The sequence below is a fragment of the Semicossyphus pulcher genome, unplaced genomic scaffold (genome assembly GCF_022749685.1).
Source record: "Semicossyphus pulcher isolate SPU_LCO1_2020_fin unplaced genomic scaffold, fSemPul1.0.p SCAF_19, whole genome shotgun sequence".
NCBI lineage: Eukaryota > Metazoa > Chordata > Actinopteri > Labriformes > Labridae > Semicossyphus > Semicossyphus pulcher.
This window is the reverse complement of record NW_027211692.1, coordinates 6,258,983-6,274,584: the sequence shown is the minus strand read 5'-3', so window position 1 is coordinate 6,274,584 and position 15,602 is coordinate 6,258,983. Positions and strand designations below refer to the sequence as shown.

Here is a 15,602-nt window from a genome sequence, read left to right as displayed (position 1 = left end):
CATTTTAAGATATATGAATGTAACATGTTTGAGTTGATCATTGGCTGGTCGCTGACTTTGTCACACATCGGCCTGTTCTCTGACTCTATTACTGCCTTCATCTGGACATTTACATTTGATAATACAAGTATCACCACCTACTGTGTCTGCACTGTTGATATGACAATGTCACAGTGTTCTGTGCTTTTAAAATAGATCTCTTTATTCAACCAAAAATAACATCAAAATGGGATTTTCCCATGTCCTGACTGATGAATGACCTGAAGCATTATTTGTGATCAGATACCTCATCTTTCAGTCGCAGAGGGATAATAATACCTAATAACAGAGATTATGGCAGTGACTGAGAAAACATCTGTAAATCTGGAGGAGGGCGACTATTGAAATCATTGCAGGACAATAAAATTGAGATTAAAAAGCCAAAGAGCCACACTGGAAAAGGTTCAGTCCCTTTGTGTTTTAGTCTAGACTTGGGAGTGACCCACAGACCCCTGCCCAAGAATCAAACAGAGCGGCTCATGAGGGATTAGATGGTCCAGAACTGGATCAAGTCTCCCTTCTTTCTCTGTATAACAGTACGAGTTGTTGTGTTTAATGGTTAGATAGGAGACAAATGAGTCCCTTATTGCACCTAATAATATTATGGAGTTAGCGTCTGTAGCTGGTCAAACGTGTGTGTTCTGAGCTCCTCAGTTATTGACTTAGAGAGTTCAGGGAGGAGCCCATGTCAATAAACTGGCCTGCCCCATGCTGGCTGCACCATATGGAGAGGTCTGCTTGTAATTCGTGGGACAGGCCGGGGCATAGTGCCAGGGAATTAGAGAGGCGGGCGGCAGGAGACATTTTAATTTGTGCTGCCATGTGCAAAGGCATGCACCTCCAGCCTGGGTCTGTTCCTGTGATTAGACCGGCCGGCATATTCTGAGAAGAGGGGAGGAGCAGGAAAACATGGGAAATAAAACAAGAGGCAGGAAATGCTATTGATTATCTAACGTGAACTAAATAAAATGATGTGACGTGAGGAACATCTTGACTTTATCAGAGGAGAAAATAAACAGTAATGCATTATCAGTAGAACATTTTATCTCCAACATAATCAGATACAGTCAGCGCTTAAAGACAAGCTCACTGCTCTAAGCTAAAAGTGCAGACAGTGAAGCTCCTGATTTATCGCTCCACTTATCAACATTGTCATATAAACTCTTGAAGTAATAATCTCAAAGATTTTAATTTAAATAAATGTCTGTTAAGTCACTATCTATCGCCGAATGAGGTAACACAATGGTGATTGAGCCTCTGGCCCCCTGAGAGAGAGAGAGAGAGAGAGAGAGAGAGAGGGTAGGCGGAGCTAAGCGGCTGCTTTTCCGGTCTCTGCAAGTGTTGCGAGTAAACAGTAATCTACTTTGGCTGAACAAACAAAGAAAAGATGGACGACTACAGGTACAACTTCAACAATAAGTGAAAATCCAAAGAAAAACAAACAAACTCGACGCTCAGATGAAGGCAGACAGTCTAAAAAGGAAAGCGACCGTCAGCGAGGAAAATCAAATGGACATAAGTCTGTTTTAATGTTTTTATCTCAGTGTTTCACTTCTTAAATCATTAGCAGGTTCACTTTAATTGTCATGGAAGAGTCACATTATGCTCTGAGTCTGATTATCCCGTCACGACGAGTCGACTGGCTCCTGTGGGATGAGCTGCAGTCTCTCCTGGCTCCTGCAGGGAGGGAGCACCTTCACATCTCCACGGCGACAGATTCCCATGAAAGAGGCAGAGCAGCAAACTAACACTGAAGATGGAGAGATTTTTAAGAGACAAAAAAAGACTTCTTTAATACCAGAAAGTTAAGTACATGTGGAAACTGTTGTACTGTTTGATTTTTAAAGTATTTTCAGACTGTAAATTTACCCTCAAATTTGTGCCTTAAAGATGTTTTAAGGAAACATTGAGGTGAGCCGCACGGTGATGTCTGAAAGCCTTTCCTTTGCTCTGAGCTGTGATTTGTGTTTAGTAATCCTGTGTGGCAACAGAGAGCTGATTGAATTCACTCGGGGGCTGTCAGGTGTAGAGCTGTAAGCATTTCTGTTTCCTGGGATTAAGGGATATAGACAGTGAGATACAGTAGGTCCAAACCCGGGGCATTCTGGGTAGAGGGAATGACCTGGCTCTCATTAGTGAGCTGGGGAGAGGAGAGGAGAGGCAATTACCACTCTGAGTCCCACAGGAAGACAGGGGCAACTCTGAGGGGACTTGTTAGGTGTGTGATACTCTGTGTGTAAAGGTGACACCTGTGTGAGAGACGTCTTTCTGCATCTTAAAGAACCTCTTAGTTATAATTAGTCAAGTCGTGAGGATTGATCAAACCATTTTACTTGTGACATCTTCATGAGGGAGTGAAATGAGAGGCTAATAATATAATGAATTAGAAAGTTATATTTGTTTGTTTAAAAGAGATAATTTGGCACAAACACGCATTAAAGGAGAAGTTTGGTGTTTTTAAACCTGGGCCCTATTTCTTTTCCAAATATGGGTGTTGAAATGACTCATAGGAACAAAAAACCCGTGAGATTTCAGAGCGAGACTTCTCCTTGAGCGAGACTTCTGTCTCTGGTTACACAAAAATGATCTTACTCTTTAAAAAAAGGACGATCTTTGTAAGGATCATTTCTGTAATGTTGTCGGACACCTGGAGTAACAATCTGAGCCTGTCAGTGGCTAAAACAAGCACTTTTAGTGGACGTACTTTAATTGGGCACAGTTGCCCCAGGGGATTATGTTGCAGCCATTGCGGCCGTATCACGGCTACGGTGGAGGACATCTACTGAACCGATTCCAAAAGTTTTTGCTCCTATGAGTCATTTCGACACCTGAATATGTAAAAAAAAAAAAAAGGCCCAGGTTTAAAAATACCGAACTTCTCCTTTAAATAAAGTTTTTTGGATTTCAAGAACCAGAGAGGAATTAATGAAGGAGCAAATGTTATTTCTGTCATGCATACCTGTATTTGTATCAAGAAATAAAACCTTGAACTTTTATTCAGAGCAGCAAATTAATCACAGCAGAAGAATCGAAGCCTTTTTCGAAGTCGAACCACTTACACACACCGTAAAGTAGAACGGTGACGCTGCTGTCATGTTGAAACTGGATAATAAACCTTGCACTCGTGGCAGAGACCTCATATGCCCTCATGCATAGGAAGGGAACAGTTCTAAACACACTATAGAGCGCACATACATTACTCTGTGATGTGATGTGGTGAGACGGTATGCACTCGGCATGAATGGTAAAGCATTTATATCAAGCCTGTGGCAAGGGATGTACAAAAAGGACATTTTAGTGCTGCTTTTCCTCCCTCCAAACCTGTTGGATGCCTTTACCTTTGTATAACCTGGGTTCTATTTTTATTCTCGTGGCCATGATTCACATCAGGTATGACCTAATTTTTCACTGGGTCAATTGCTGAGACACAGAGGGTGTGGCAGACAACTAATGGTTTTACAACCGAGTGAATGAGGCCGTGACACGAGCAATCAAACAGGTTTGAAACGAGTCCAGAATACAACCACGCTGACCAAAAACCTTGTGTGGAAGTTACATCAAGATATCGACCCAGACATTAGATATTTAAACACTATGGTTTAATGTTGACCTGCTGTGCTGTGTCAGCTGTGTGTGCAGAATGTTTTATAACCCAGCAGATGAAGATAACATTTCACTTCGGGTTTCACTTCCACCTGGCACAGATACGTGCCATGTGAGGCAGTCTGCTCGCGCCTGTTGCCCTACTGAACTCTGCTGTAAGGCCGTGTCTGTGACGACATCTCTTTTCTAAAAGTGATAGCTAGAGCTACTTTAAAGGACTGTCTTTATAAGTTTATTATATTAAACAACACGCATTAAAAAGGTACAGCTGTCAAAAGAACGCTGTTATTCAATTGTGCATAATGGAGAGAGAAAATCCTCAGCAACATTTACATTTTCTGTTTCATGTTGGTGAAGTTTGTTTCGTTTTCGGAGCCTCTCCTTCCTCCTGAAACAAACAAGCTGTTTTGCCATTCAAGGGTCAGACCTTAGCCATGATTGGCTGACAGTATTTGGAGTGACCTTGTAGGGGCCGCACTGCACTGTCACTCCAAAGTTGTAGAAAACATGGCTGCTCTAGGATCGGTTATTTGGCCTCTTATGTACAAGTCAGGGCTGCACGGTGTTGCAGTGGTTTGCGCTGTTGCCTCACAGCTAGAAGGTCTCTGGTTGCATGCTCTTCCCGTGCATGTGTGGGTTCCCTCCAGGGTCTCCAGCTTCCTCCCACAGTCCAAAGACATGCTTGTAAGGTTAACTGGTGACTCTAAATTGCCCATAGGTGTGGGTGTGAGTGCAAAAGGCTGTCTGTCTCTATGTGTCAGCCCTGTGATTGACTGGCGACAAGTCCAGGGTGTAACCCCGCCTTTCACCCAATGACAGATGGGATAGGATCCAGCCCCCCCGCGTACCCTGAAAAGGATAAGCGGTATAGATAATGCATGGATGGATATACGAGCCAGAATCGCCAGGAGGTGTTGGAATGGTAAGTTGAACTTTTGACAAAGACTTGACTACAAGCTCGTGCAAGAAGGCAGCCTGAGGTGAATGACGGTGAATGACGATTGGTCGATTTCGGCGAAAGCAAGGTTCTACGTAGAAACCTGCAGCTGTTCTGAACGGCCCATCTCAGAGGCGACCTTTTAAACATGTCCTTCTGGAAAAACAAGCTGAAAAAGAAGCTGTTTCAGTTCGATTTAAAGCCACTATAGGATTTCTCTGAATCCACCGTTTTTTGAAAATAAGCATTTAATAATTCAACATTTAACATCATTCACCTGGCTACATCAGAGATAGAATCATGTAGGTGAGATATATGAATGAACTGTCTCTTTAAAATGTGTACACTGTATTAGTCACCCTGAGACCCACTCATACAATAGTGTAAGTGTTGTGTGTAGGTGTGTGTGAGAGAAGAGGCAGTGCATGTGTATGTTGTGGGAGACGATTCAGTGTTGCTAATGACTGCCTTCCCCTGAGCTTAATCAAAGATTTGTACATGTAATTGCCGTAGAGTCAGCGCTCACCACCTGCCACGTCTTGCCACACATGTGCTCACTCTCTCTGGGAGCGCTTCCAGCTCATCATCCCGGCTGAAGCTGAGACAACACAGCCTGCCGGGCCGCCTGCACTCGGCCGTCCAGCCGGGCCCGGCCAGGCCTGCTCAGCATGGACCCCGAGAGGCAGCTCAGCATGTAGGGCGGTCTGTCAGCACCTGGGCCTTACACTCACCAGACCATTCCACACGTTATTAAAGACAGAGCGGCTTTAAGCTGACACCGAATGAAGCCAGTGAGATGTGTGTTTTTGTTTTCCTCTCTCACAGAATCCGAGCATAACCCGGTCCTGACATGAGATACATATCAAAGCAGAGTTCTGTGAAACGCCGCCGACCGTGCACCTCTGTAGGCCTCACCCTGACTCTCACGCTCACCACCATCACGGTGTGTGAGAACTGGTGGTCTGCTTTGTCCCTCGGCATGGCCCAGTAAGGAATGTGTGCCTCATGTGGTATCAGTCCTGGCCTGTTAGCTGATGCCCACAGGCCTGGTGTAACGCAGCCACACTGTAGCACGAGCTGTGTGAAGATCTGTCAGGCCTGAGTCTCCCACAGCCCTGACAAAGCGCCCGTCAGCGAGGAAAATCAAAAGTTACAACCGGAGCCAACCGTGGACGTCACACATGCAACACTGTCTGGATATCTGGGAAGTGTGCTCCCGCAATTACCGTTTATTGAAATAGCAGAGAGCCGCCAAAGAGAGCAAAACTGAGATCTTGGAGATTGGAGCTAGCTAGCAGCTGCGAGCCAACTGTAGCTATCGCAGCCCGAGGCACACAGCACATGACAGAACTAGCTTACTTTCAGCTAACGGCGCTAACTTACAGTAGCTTGTTCAGACAGTCCTCGTCCTTATCTTCCCCCTTATCATCATTATCCTCCAGGTTTGGCATCATATTGTCTCCAAAACGTTATTATCCTCATTGCTGGAGTAAGCAGTCTGTGATTGTCCATAATCAGCTAATTAGCACATGCACAAGTGTTTAACAGAGCCAATGTTTTCTTGATTCAGCAACACTTAACAATAATTGTATCAGTATAACTAGTGGCTGCATTTATATTTGCTGTTGTGAAGCAGGATAAAGGACACCTTTTTGTACTGGCAGGTTTTCAAGAAGCCTTTTGGCCTTTTTGAGTCTTGACATTTCTAGCTTTATGTTTTTGCCAGCCCTTTAACTCCACACTTACCTTTGACAGATCAGCTCTATAGCACTCAGACCAAACTTTATTTATTAATAACTCCATAACATTGACTATGGAAGACTAAAAGGTTGAAATGACTGCAGACATAAATGTCAAGTGTTTTATTTTGAAATTCGGAGAGATTTTCAGCCTAAAACACCAGTATGGTTTAAACTAAATGGAGAGAATGTAAGTATTTTTCAATTAAACTTTCCCTCTGTTGTAACTTTTCTTTATACTTACACAAAGTGTACAATTACAGTATTTATATGACTAAAACCAAAGGTAGAATTTGGAAACTGGTGTCAGACCAGTTTCTCACTGGGTCACAGACAGTATGCCGGTGGCTCAGGTGTTACAGTTAATCTAATCTAATACTCATCCCTCAGAGTTCGTTAATTATCCCACACACACCGCTCCAGGCGAGACGGAAGAAAACAGGCCTGACCTGTACGCTGGGACTCTCTTTGACTATCAGCTTGCAAGTCTGGACAAGGCCTCCCGCAGCCTGGCATCCCGTGGGGCCAGAGCTGCATGCAAGGTGTGATTCAGACCTGCTCCCACGGGTGCCTGAGCCAGGGAGCAGGTGGAAGAGTGCAGCTGCCTATTCGACTCCCGGAGCTCATCAGAGGCCCGACCTGTACCTGTACCGTCTCTGAATCCACACTGAAGACTTTCTCGCTCTTTGGGTTCCCCGGTTTAAATCTGAGCTTGGCAAAACAAAATGCTAAAGGTTCAAATACAGTGAAAACAATCACAGCTTATTTACTTGAGTCGACATGTACTTTAGATGTTTGAGATGATCTAACACATACTCTTGTATTTGATTGACAGCTGGTTTGATGTTTTTATCCTTGATCTTCCTTCATTCCTATTTTTTTCAATATGTGAAGAAATTATTCGACATAAAGCAGTAATTTCCTCTTTTGTTACCTTACATAAGAAAACCAATACTGTTTAATGTTCTGTCTGGTGAATGTCTAGGTCGAAGCAGTCTTTATGCTAAGCTAAGCTAACAGGCTGCTTGATTTAGCTTTAAATTCACAGGTAAGATTTAATAACGATGTCAATCATCTCATCTCACGCAAAAAGAAAACAAGCATTCATAAAACTCTGGGTGTGTCTGCGTAGCTGGTTGGTAATTGAATGAAATTATGCGACCACTATGAAATAAGCAGCTTTTAATTTAACTGTTTTCCCACAAAAATGACGTTAAACTGAAAAGATGAAGTCGCACACACAGCAGAGCTGGTTCCTACATTGAAGACGGCTTCATCGATACTTTGTGAAAAATATTTTTTTACTGTGTGAAAATATTTCCTGCTGTCGACCTGCTGAGCTGAAACCTGTCTCACAGTCAGGAGGAAAATCTGCTCATGGCCGGAGTGGTTCTAACTGGTAAAAGCAAGAGACCAAACTGGGATCCACCTGCTCAGCTTCAGCAGCGTTTAATTATCAGAGTTATGTTTCTCTATCTGAGCAGGGACAATGCACATTAACCTTATATAAAACAAGAAAACGTGTGTTGTACCGGGTTTCAGCAAATTGCTATTTTCCGCCCCGTTGTCTCTGGGTAGGTAAACTGAAGCACATGCAAACACGCTCGCTGTAACACACCTGTTGTTATCACTTGTTGCATAACGCAGCGCGTCCCTGCTCCTGACTCCTTGACGTTTCTGTAATCTGGAGAGAAACCGAACCAGACGGCCCAGTTTGAGGACGGGCCCAGCAGAAAGGAGGCTGCTGGACCATATGGCCTCCCTTCAGTTCACGATCTCTCTCATATCGTGACGGCAGATGCAATCCGAGTGGTCTGTTTCGCTGACTCACATGTTTGGGCCACCCACGTATGAGAGCGCCAAGCTAAAATCACACACTGTTTCCACGACAACCATAATTTATACCTTCAAAACAACTTTTTCTTTCATCTCGCACAATTAGAATCTTGATCTAGAGGCTTACTCTCATAAATACTGCATTTCTGAGCACGTTAAGTATAACATAGAGCTGATGCTGCATTCTTTGGGAGGAACAGACTCTGCATAACAGGTTTACTTAAATCCAATGAATCCAAAGAAAATAAGGGTTGAAGGAGTTTAAAACTTTGAAAACAGATCTTTCTGGCGTGCTGCCTTCATGGACGTTGAACCCAGTCAAAGGTAAAACAGCACAAATCCACATAAATCAAACTGCAGGACGAGTGGAAAAGTGTTTTGTTAGAGCCCGATCCTCCATTCTTGAGTTTTTATCTTACTTCCTACGGTGATTTCCTATTTCAGGTCAAACACAGCTTCCTACTTCTTGATCAATGTGGAGCGTTTTATATGCCCGAGCCAAGATATCACTTAAGAGAAAGTCAAGACCTTTCGGCGTATGAATGGGAGGAAATGGCTGGAGAGTTTACCCGCCATGCCAGTCATTTCATAATAACAGCCTCTCTCTGCTCCTGTGTTCAATAGCAAAGCGTGGATTTGAAACTGACCGTCTAAAAAGCATTCTGTGGAAAGTTTTCACATCTCTCTCTCTCTCTCTCTCCTCGCTCGGCCCCCCTCCTCAGTGAAAACAGGGCCTGATCTGGCCCCGTCCCCGGCCCCCGGCTTGTTGGGACAGCTGCTCAGATGATCTGGGCTCTCTGCAGGTTCCGTGATTCATTTTCTGAGTCAACACCACCAACTTCAGTTTTCAACTTCAATGCAGTCCTGATTCAGGCAGGGTTAGCTGATTCGAAGTGTACAGTATAAATACTTTGTCTGCTGCATTATTACAAAAGAACACTGCACAGCTTCTACAGAACTAAAACACTAACCGACATAAGACATGTTGTGCTTCTTATGTGTTCTCATGACATTTGCGTTTTGCGAATCACTGTGAGATAAGGAGGATTATTCTGCAGTGTTTGTCGCTTCTTTTCTGCAGCTGATCTGGAGCTACAGCTGACTGTCCTCCATGACTGAGCTCTATCACCTGCAAACTCACAGTTTGTCAGCGCTGTTCTTCATGTTTTCCTCTTCTGATATGATTTGTCATGTTGTGTCTTTAATTTGGCTTTGATTTATTACACTTTATTTCGTATAAAATGCACATTAGACAAAGACAACTTCTCTGTATGTATGTTGTATATGGTGACATAAATCCACTGTCCACTGTTTGTTAATATTTATTATGAGCTAATTGCTGTTTTTAAAGCTTCACAGCATCCAGAATCCTCATGTGAACACGGAGAGAAAATGATGTAAGGCTTATTTTTAAAATACAAATTACATGTTTTTGAGCTTTCAGCAGAGTCACATGATGAAGAACCTCATCCAAACTTTAAATCCCATTTCAACATCCATCCATTTTCTATACGGCTTATCCTGTACAGGGTCGCAGGGGGCTGGAGCCTATCCCAGAGGTGGGGTACACCCTGGGCTGATCACTAGTCGATCACAGGGCTGACACACGGAGACAGACAACCTTTCAAGCTTCACACTCACAGGCAATTTAGAGTCACCAATGAACCTAATCTCTATTTACAGATTCTAGTAGAATCTGTAGGCAGGGACGTGGATTTCCAGAAAGGCAAGTGTTCTGGTTTCTGTTTGAACTACGCTTGTAGTCCGAGTAATATTGACCAATCACATATTAGCAGGCTGTAGTGTATGCAGGAAAAGCAGTCCGTGAGGAGAGCAAAAGCAGGCAGAACGTAACACGCTGTAATTACATCCCAGCTCCCATCAGCGCCATCTGACGACGATTTAGCTTCTTATTAATCACTATAAACAGACATGTGCATGCTAACAGCTAACAATCTGTTCTAGATCTAAAATTCAACTTGAGATAAATTCCCTTGACGTTGTATCACGAAAGCCGTTCAGCGTTCAGATTTCCTGACTTCCTCGAATGCATCAAATCGATCCGAACTCCGTTCAACAAACGAGCATTTTAAAAGTTTTCTTCTCCTCTTGAGGACAGACCTGACAAAGCTTCATTTTGACTTTTAACAAATCTGCATCATGATGTTGAAATGTCGGCAAAGGTAAGACCCGTTAATAACAAGTAAATCACAAGTAAACGTTTTCTCTTTCTGTAACGATGCAGCACGCGGAAAAGGAAGTCTTGACGGGAAGTTGTTGCTTACCGCCCGGCACATTCACCGGTGTGCCCAGAGGCTGTATCGTCTCAGACTGTAGCCAGTCTCATATCCAAGATTGCCAATGAACCTAATGAGCATGGCTGTGTTCGAAATCGGATACTATATACTCCATACTGCATACTGCGTTTGGTGGTAGTATGTAGTACGTAGCTGTTTAAAGTTATTTAGCAGTATGCAATGGCAGGCGTCAATTTCTGATTTTGAAAAGCAAAGTAAACAATTGCCCGGCAACAGCAAAAGGCTGCTTCTTTAACTATAGCGCCCCCTTCTGCTGCCGTCTGCCATTTCAACTGCCGTTGTGACGTTGCAGCGCTTTGCATTGTGGGATACAGGAGGCGAGGTAGACTGGTCCGATGCATACTGGAGATTTTCTCCGAATCAATACGACATCCGGGTATTTTTGACATACTGCACATTTTGCTTTTGCTTGCATACTGCATACTACATTTAGGCCAAATCAGTATGTACTGCTAGTATAGCATGGCATTTCCAACACAGCCACGCTTTCACACTTCACACCCACACCTACGGGCAATTTAGAGTCACCAGTGAACCTAACGTGCATGTCTTTGGACTGTGGGAGGAAGCTGGAGTACCCGAAGGAAACCCACGTATGCACAGAGAGAACATGTAAACTCCACACAGAAAGGCCCACTACGTCTGAACCGGGCTTCCAACAAGTAACCCTCCAGCTGTGAGGCAACAGCACGAGCAGGCAACAGCCCCCATTTCAACATAAACAACCATTTTCCATTAAAGTACAGGACTCATCTAAAAATGTGAAGAAGAAAACACTGATGGGCACAGGGCAAAACCTATATACTTTCAGGAAGCTCCATATTTACACGTTTGTGCTGTATATTTGACGTATTTTTCATTATATAACTCCAAAGAATGTACGTAATGACCTGGAAACATGCCCTCTGTAGTATGAGAAAGTACACTCCTCCTTTACTCTGCAGGGAATTACCAGAAAAGCTCCCGGTCACACCCAAACGACGAGGGGACGGGTGAAGCTTTCACTGTGGCTGATCTGGCTCGCTCTGGTTCTGCTCCTCACCCCGTCTCTCAGCCGGTACCTCCCTTACCAGTCTGGCGTGGAGAGTGTGTGGGCCGGGATGGATTAATGATGTCAGGCCAGCAGTTTTGTGCGAGCCACTCCCAGTCTGCCACTAATCACCGATGTACCTCTGCAGACGGCTCAGAGTTCCCTCCTCGTGCTAAATATTATTGTTGTGAGTTGTAGGTCTGTGACTCACACTTTCCATTGACATCTTACTCATTCAGCGGCTACAATAGGAGGAGTGGCTTTGTGCTGCCACAGTGATACACACATTCCCACACACTGCTCCATACAGCCTGTTCGACTGTACTTCATGCCAGCAAAGTTAAGTTTAAATTTAAAGCAGCGTAACTATTTGAAACTTGTACCACTGAATGCTAAACTGCGACAGCACGGTGCGGTCTCTGTGACTCAGTGGAGCCTGGAAGTGAAACTAAGGAGTCATTTATGTGTTGAAAATTAAAGTTTGTTAGCTAATAAGAAAGTGATGAGACAAAATAAAAATATGCAGTCACTGCAGGCTTAATCCTGTTTGGTTTAAGCTATAATCTTTGGTGGTTTTGGTAGCATGTGGCTGACATGCATCTACATTCTGTGCCTCTACGTAGAGCTACAACGTTTATCTTTATTAACGTTATTCAACAGATTAACTGACGATGAAAATAATCAATAATGCGACCCTACCTGCTCAGGAGAAAGAAACAAGCCTGTATGTGTTCAAAGACAATGCAGAGAACGACTGAGACAAACTAGCAGAGCACAGTGGATCTGAGAAGGAAAGGTGTCGCTTCAGGAGAAACCACATCCTCACACCAGCTGCAGCCATGCTTGCTGTCTCAGGGGCTTAAGTTGTTTGAAAGTGAGGTTTTGAATCCCAGAAATGTCAACACAGTGATGTAAATGTTGATTCATAAATACTGACAGGCAAGTCAGATCTTAAAGACGCAGTGTGTACGGGTGTTTTTGTGTTACGGGACAGTAATAACACACACGATGCACCTTTAAGCTGCTGCTCTGCTGCTCTCTCTGCTGTTAAGGTTAACTTCTACTCAATGCATTTGTGTGTGTGTGTGTGTGTGTGTGTGTGTGTGTGTGTGTGTGTGTGTGTGTGTGCGTGTGCACACTATGGGGAGTCAGCATACAGGCCCACTTCACGTGGTTCGGAAGGTGAAGGGCCATTAGGGGAAAGGTGAGTATGGGACTGCTGCTCTGGGTTAAACAGTAACTGGGGCTCTCTCCTTCCCTCTAAGGCCTCTAGTGCTGTTCCTGCGCAACCACCAACACACCTCCAATCGCGCATACACACACACACAAACACACACACACGCACACTTTGTAGCGAATGCTCTCTCCTCTTACCTTGTGTTCTTTCTCTGAAATAAATAATGAAGCATACTCTTGTTTTTTTTTCTCATGGTAAACCTCATTACACGGTGTAGATATTCAAAACATGAGGATGTCTCCAAGTGTCGCTACAATCAAAAAGTACCCTGACAACAACAAGGAGAAAAACTGGCAGCCTCTGCCTCTGCTAAAAGTTTTACAGAGTTCAGCCACGAGTCAATCAGACAAAGCTTCTGCAAATTCTCAAACTAAAATCTGCTAATTATAACGGCAGAAGGATGCAGAAGGATGGAAGTAAAATGGGAAAAAACACCACCGGCAAATTGAAAAAAGCTTTGGATGGAAGTAAGAGCAAAGTAAGGACAGACAAGGTCAAGAAAAGCATCTACTACAGGAAACAATGAGATTTATAGACAATTTGTTGTATTAAGTTGTAATCTTGAAGATCTCAGTTTCGTTCTCTTTGGCGGCACCTGTGGCGATAAACGGTATTGCGGGAGCACACTTCCCAGATATCCAGACAGTGCTGTATGTGTGACGTCCACGGTTGGCTCCGGTTGTAACTCTTGATTTTCCTCGCTGACGGTCGCTTTCCTTTTCAGACTGTTTGCCTTCATCTGAGCGTCGATTTTGTTTGTTTTTCTTTGGATTTTCACTTATTGTTGAAGTTGTATCTGTAGTCATCCATCTTTCTTTGTTTGTTCAGCCATAGTAGATTACTGTTTACTCGCAACACTTGCAGAGACCGGAAAAGCAGCCGCTTAGCTCCGCCTACCCTCTCTGGCAGACCGACCACTGCTGGCTGACGGAAAACGCGTCACTACTCTCTCTGCTCTTTAAGAGGATTTAAGGGGTTAATTCTGAGGAACAGATATCACACAGATGCTGTGAGATAGATCATCGATCTCATCTATTGAAATATACACAGGTAGTGTCACTGATGTGAGGATGAGATACTGCTGCTCCACTTTAAACTCAACACAACAGTGATGGAGAACAGAACCAGAGCGGACGTTGGCCCCTCTGACTGGATCACAACCTCCCAGCGTTGCATCACCTTCCAGGCATCTAAACACAGCCGAGTGTGATGCAGCTATAGCTGGTGCTCACAGCCGTGTTTGTTTACTGTCCCTCAGCGGGGACACATGAAAGTGGGATGACCCGGACTGTGGCCGTGACCCCGACGACAAGAACTGTGCATATAGTCGGTGTCTTTCTTGCTATCTCACACACACACACACACACACATTGCTCGGCCCTGTTCTTTCGCCTCAGGATGGGAGTCACGGGACTGTGCTTTGAAGAAGCGCACAGCACGGCCACGTTGGGGCCAATGAGAGCGGAGACAGTGCTCTCTGTGTGAGTAATGATTGACAGCATGTTGTATTAGTCATAGAGGCATTAGTCACGGTGAATTTGTTACATGTTCTTGTTCTCTCTTCTGATGGTGTGAAAAGGTCTGTCTGTCTGTCAGGTTCTGTGATTTGGTCGTGTTCTGGTGGAAAACCTGGTGAACTTTGAAAAGTTTGCAGGAGATGCATTTACATTCTTCTTCTTCACTTTTAGATATTCATGATAAAATTATGAATAATTATTACATAATCTACATGTAAAGTAAAATTAAATCTCTTACTACTTATTCATAAATCCTCCGTGATGCACACACCTTTGTGTAAGATATCGCGTTCATGGGTGGTGACAGTCCAACAACAACAAAAGACAAATTTGGTCATGAGCGAAACAATTCGGAAATCACTGACCGCGTTTGTTTTTGGCTCAGGAATCTGTACAAAGTGTTCATACCAGCACAAGCAAACATGTTTCTGCTGAGAGGAAGAGCTTACACAATGAAGTATCACAGCCACACGCAATACTGTACAAGGATTCTGGGGCACCATCGGGGGGTCCAACCTTCTCCAACAGCGCGAGGGCAAGGCAGCTCCATCATTGGCTAATCTCTGACCGGAGAGAACCAGTCATCTCTGCGCTCTCCTCTCATCCCACAACTAACCAAACACTGTGCTGTTAGCCTCTCTGATATGCTTTGTTTATCAGGCCACCTGGACATGCATCTGGTCAGCCAGGGAGTACGCCTGTCTAAGCAGGGCCAGATGGACGTGCATTAATAACTGTGTCTTATGTGTCAAAATCACGAGCTGCGAATGCCGACTTCTGAGGCAGTTTCTAAGTTTCTGCAGCCTGTGATTGTGGTGAGTGCACTGAATGAAATGCTGATTGGGGCGATGGGAACAGAAGAGAATCAGAAAAGAAAATTAATTACTGTGCACTTGTGTTTCAGGTCAGTACTTCACAGTGTCCCCCTTCCTGTGCTAATAGACAAATTACATAATAGCCCCAAAGAGAGAGAGACACACACACACACACACAGAGAGAGAGAGGGAGAGAGGTTTGACATAAAGTAACCTCTCATAATAACGACAGCGATGCAGAGAAATAATTACGTGTTGCATTGATATGATAAAGGACAGATTTCAGCCTCACAATAAGATGAATGACCATGTCTACTGCACAATGCATGGAGAGCATGTTACGTAAGCAATGTCTGTATTGTAATGGGCTTCATAAAGGAAGGCTGAGGGGGAGGAGAAGCTCAAATGAAGAATTTGACGGAGGTTGTGATATCCAAGTGTTGACAAAGACCATGTTACTGACTGATAAAGTCGATTTCTTGGGATAGACAGAAAGTTTGCGTTCAATGTTTGACATGGGGCAGGAAATGA

At 44.0% G+C, this 15,602-nt stretch overlaps 1 protein-coding gene across 1 annotated transcript in view; it reads right to left on the bottom strand.

Annotated features, from left to right (window-relative positions):
- Positions 1-1,611: 1,611 nt before the first annotated feature.
- The window catches only part of cog6 (component of oligomeric golgi complex 6), a 39,748-nt gene continuing 25,757 nt past the window's right edge, over positions 1,612-15,602 (bottom strand). Inside the window, exon 20 of the mRNA XM_069668620.1 lies at positions 1,612-1,789. The gene's annotated coding sequence lies outside the window, so the exon portion shown is untranslated. The remainder of the gene's footprint in view (positions 1,790-15,602) is intronic.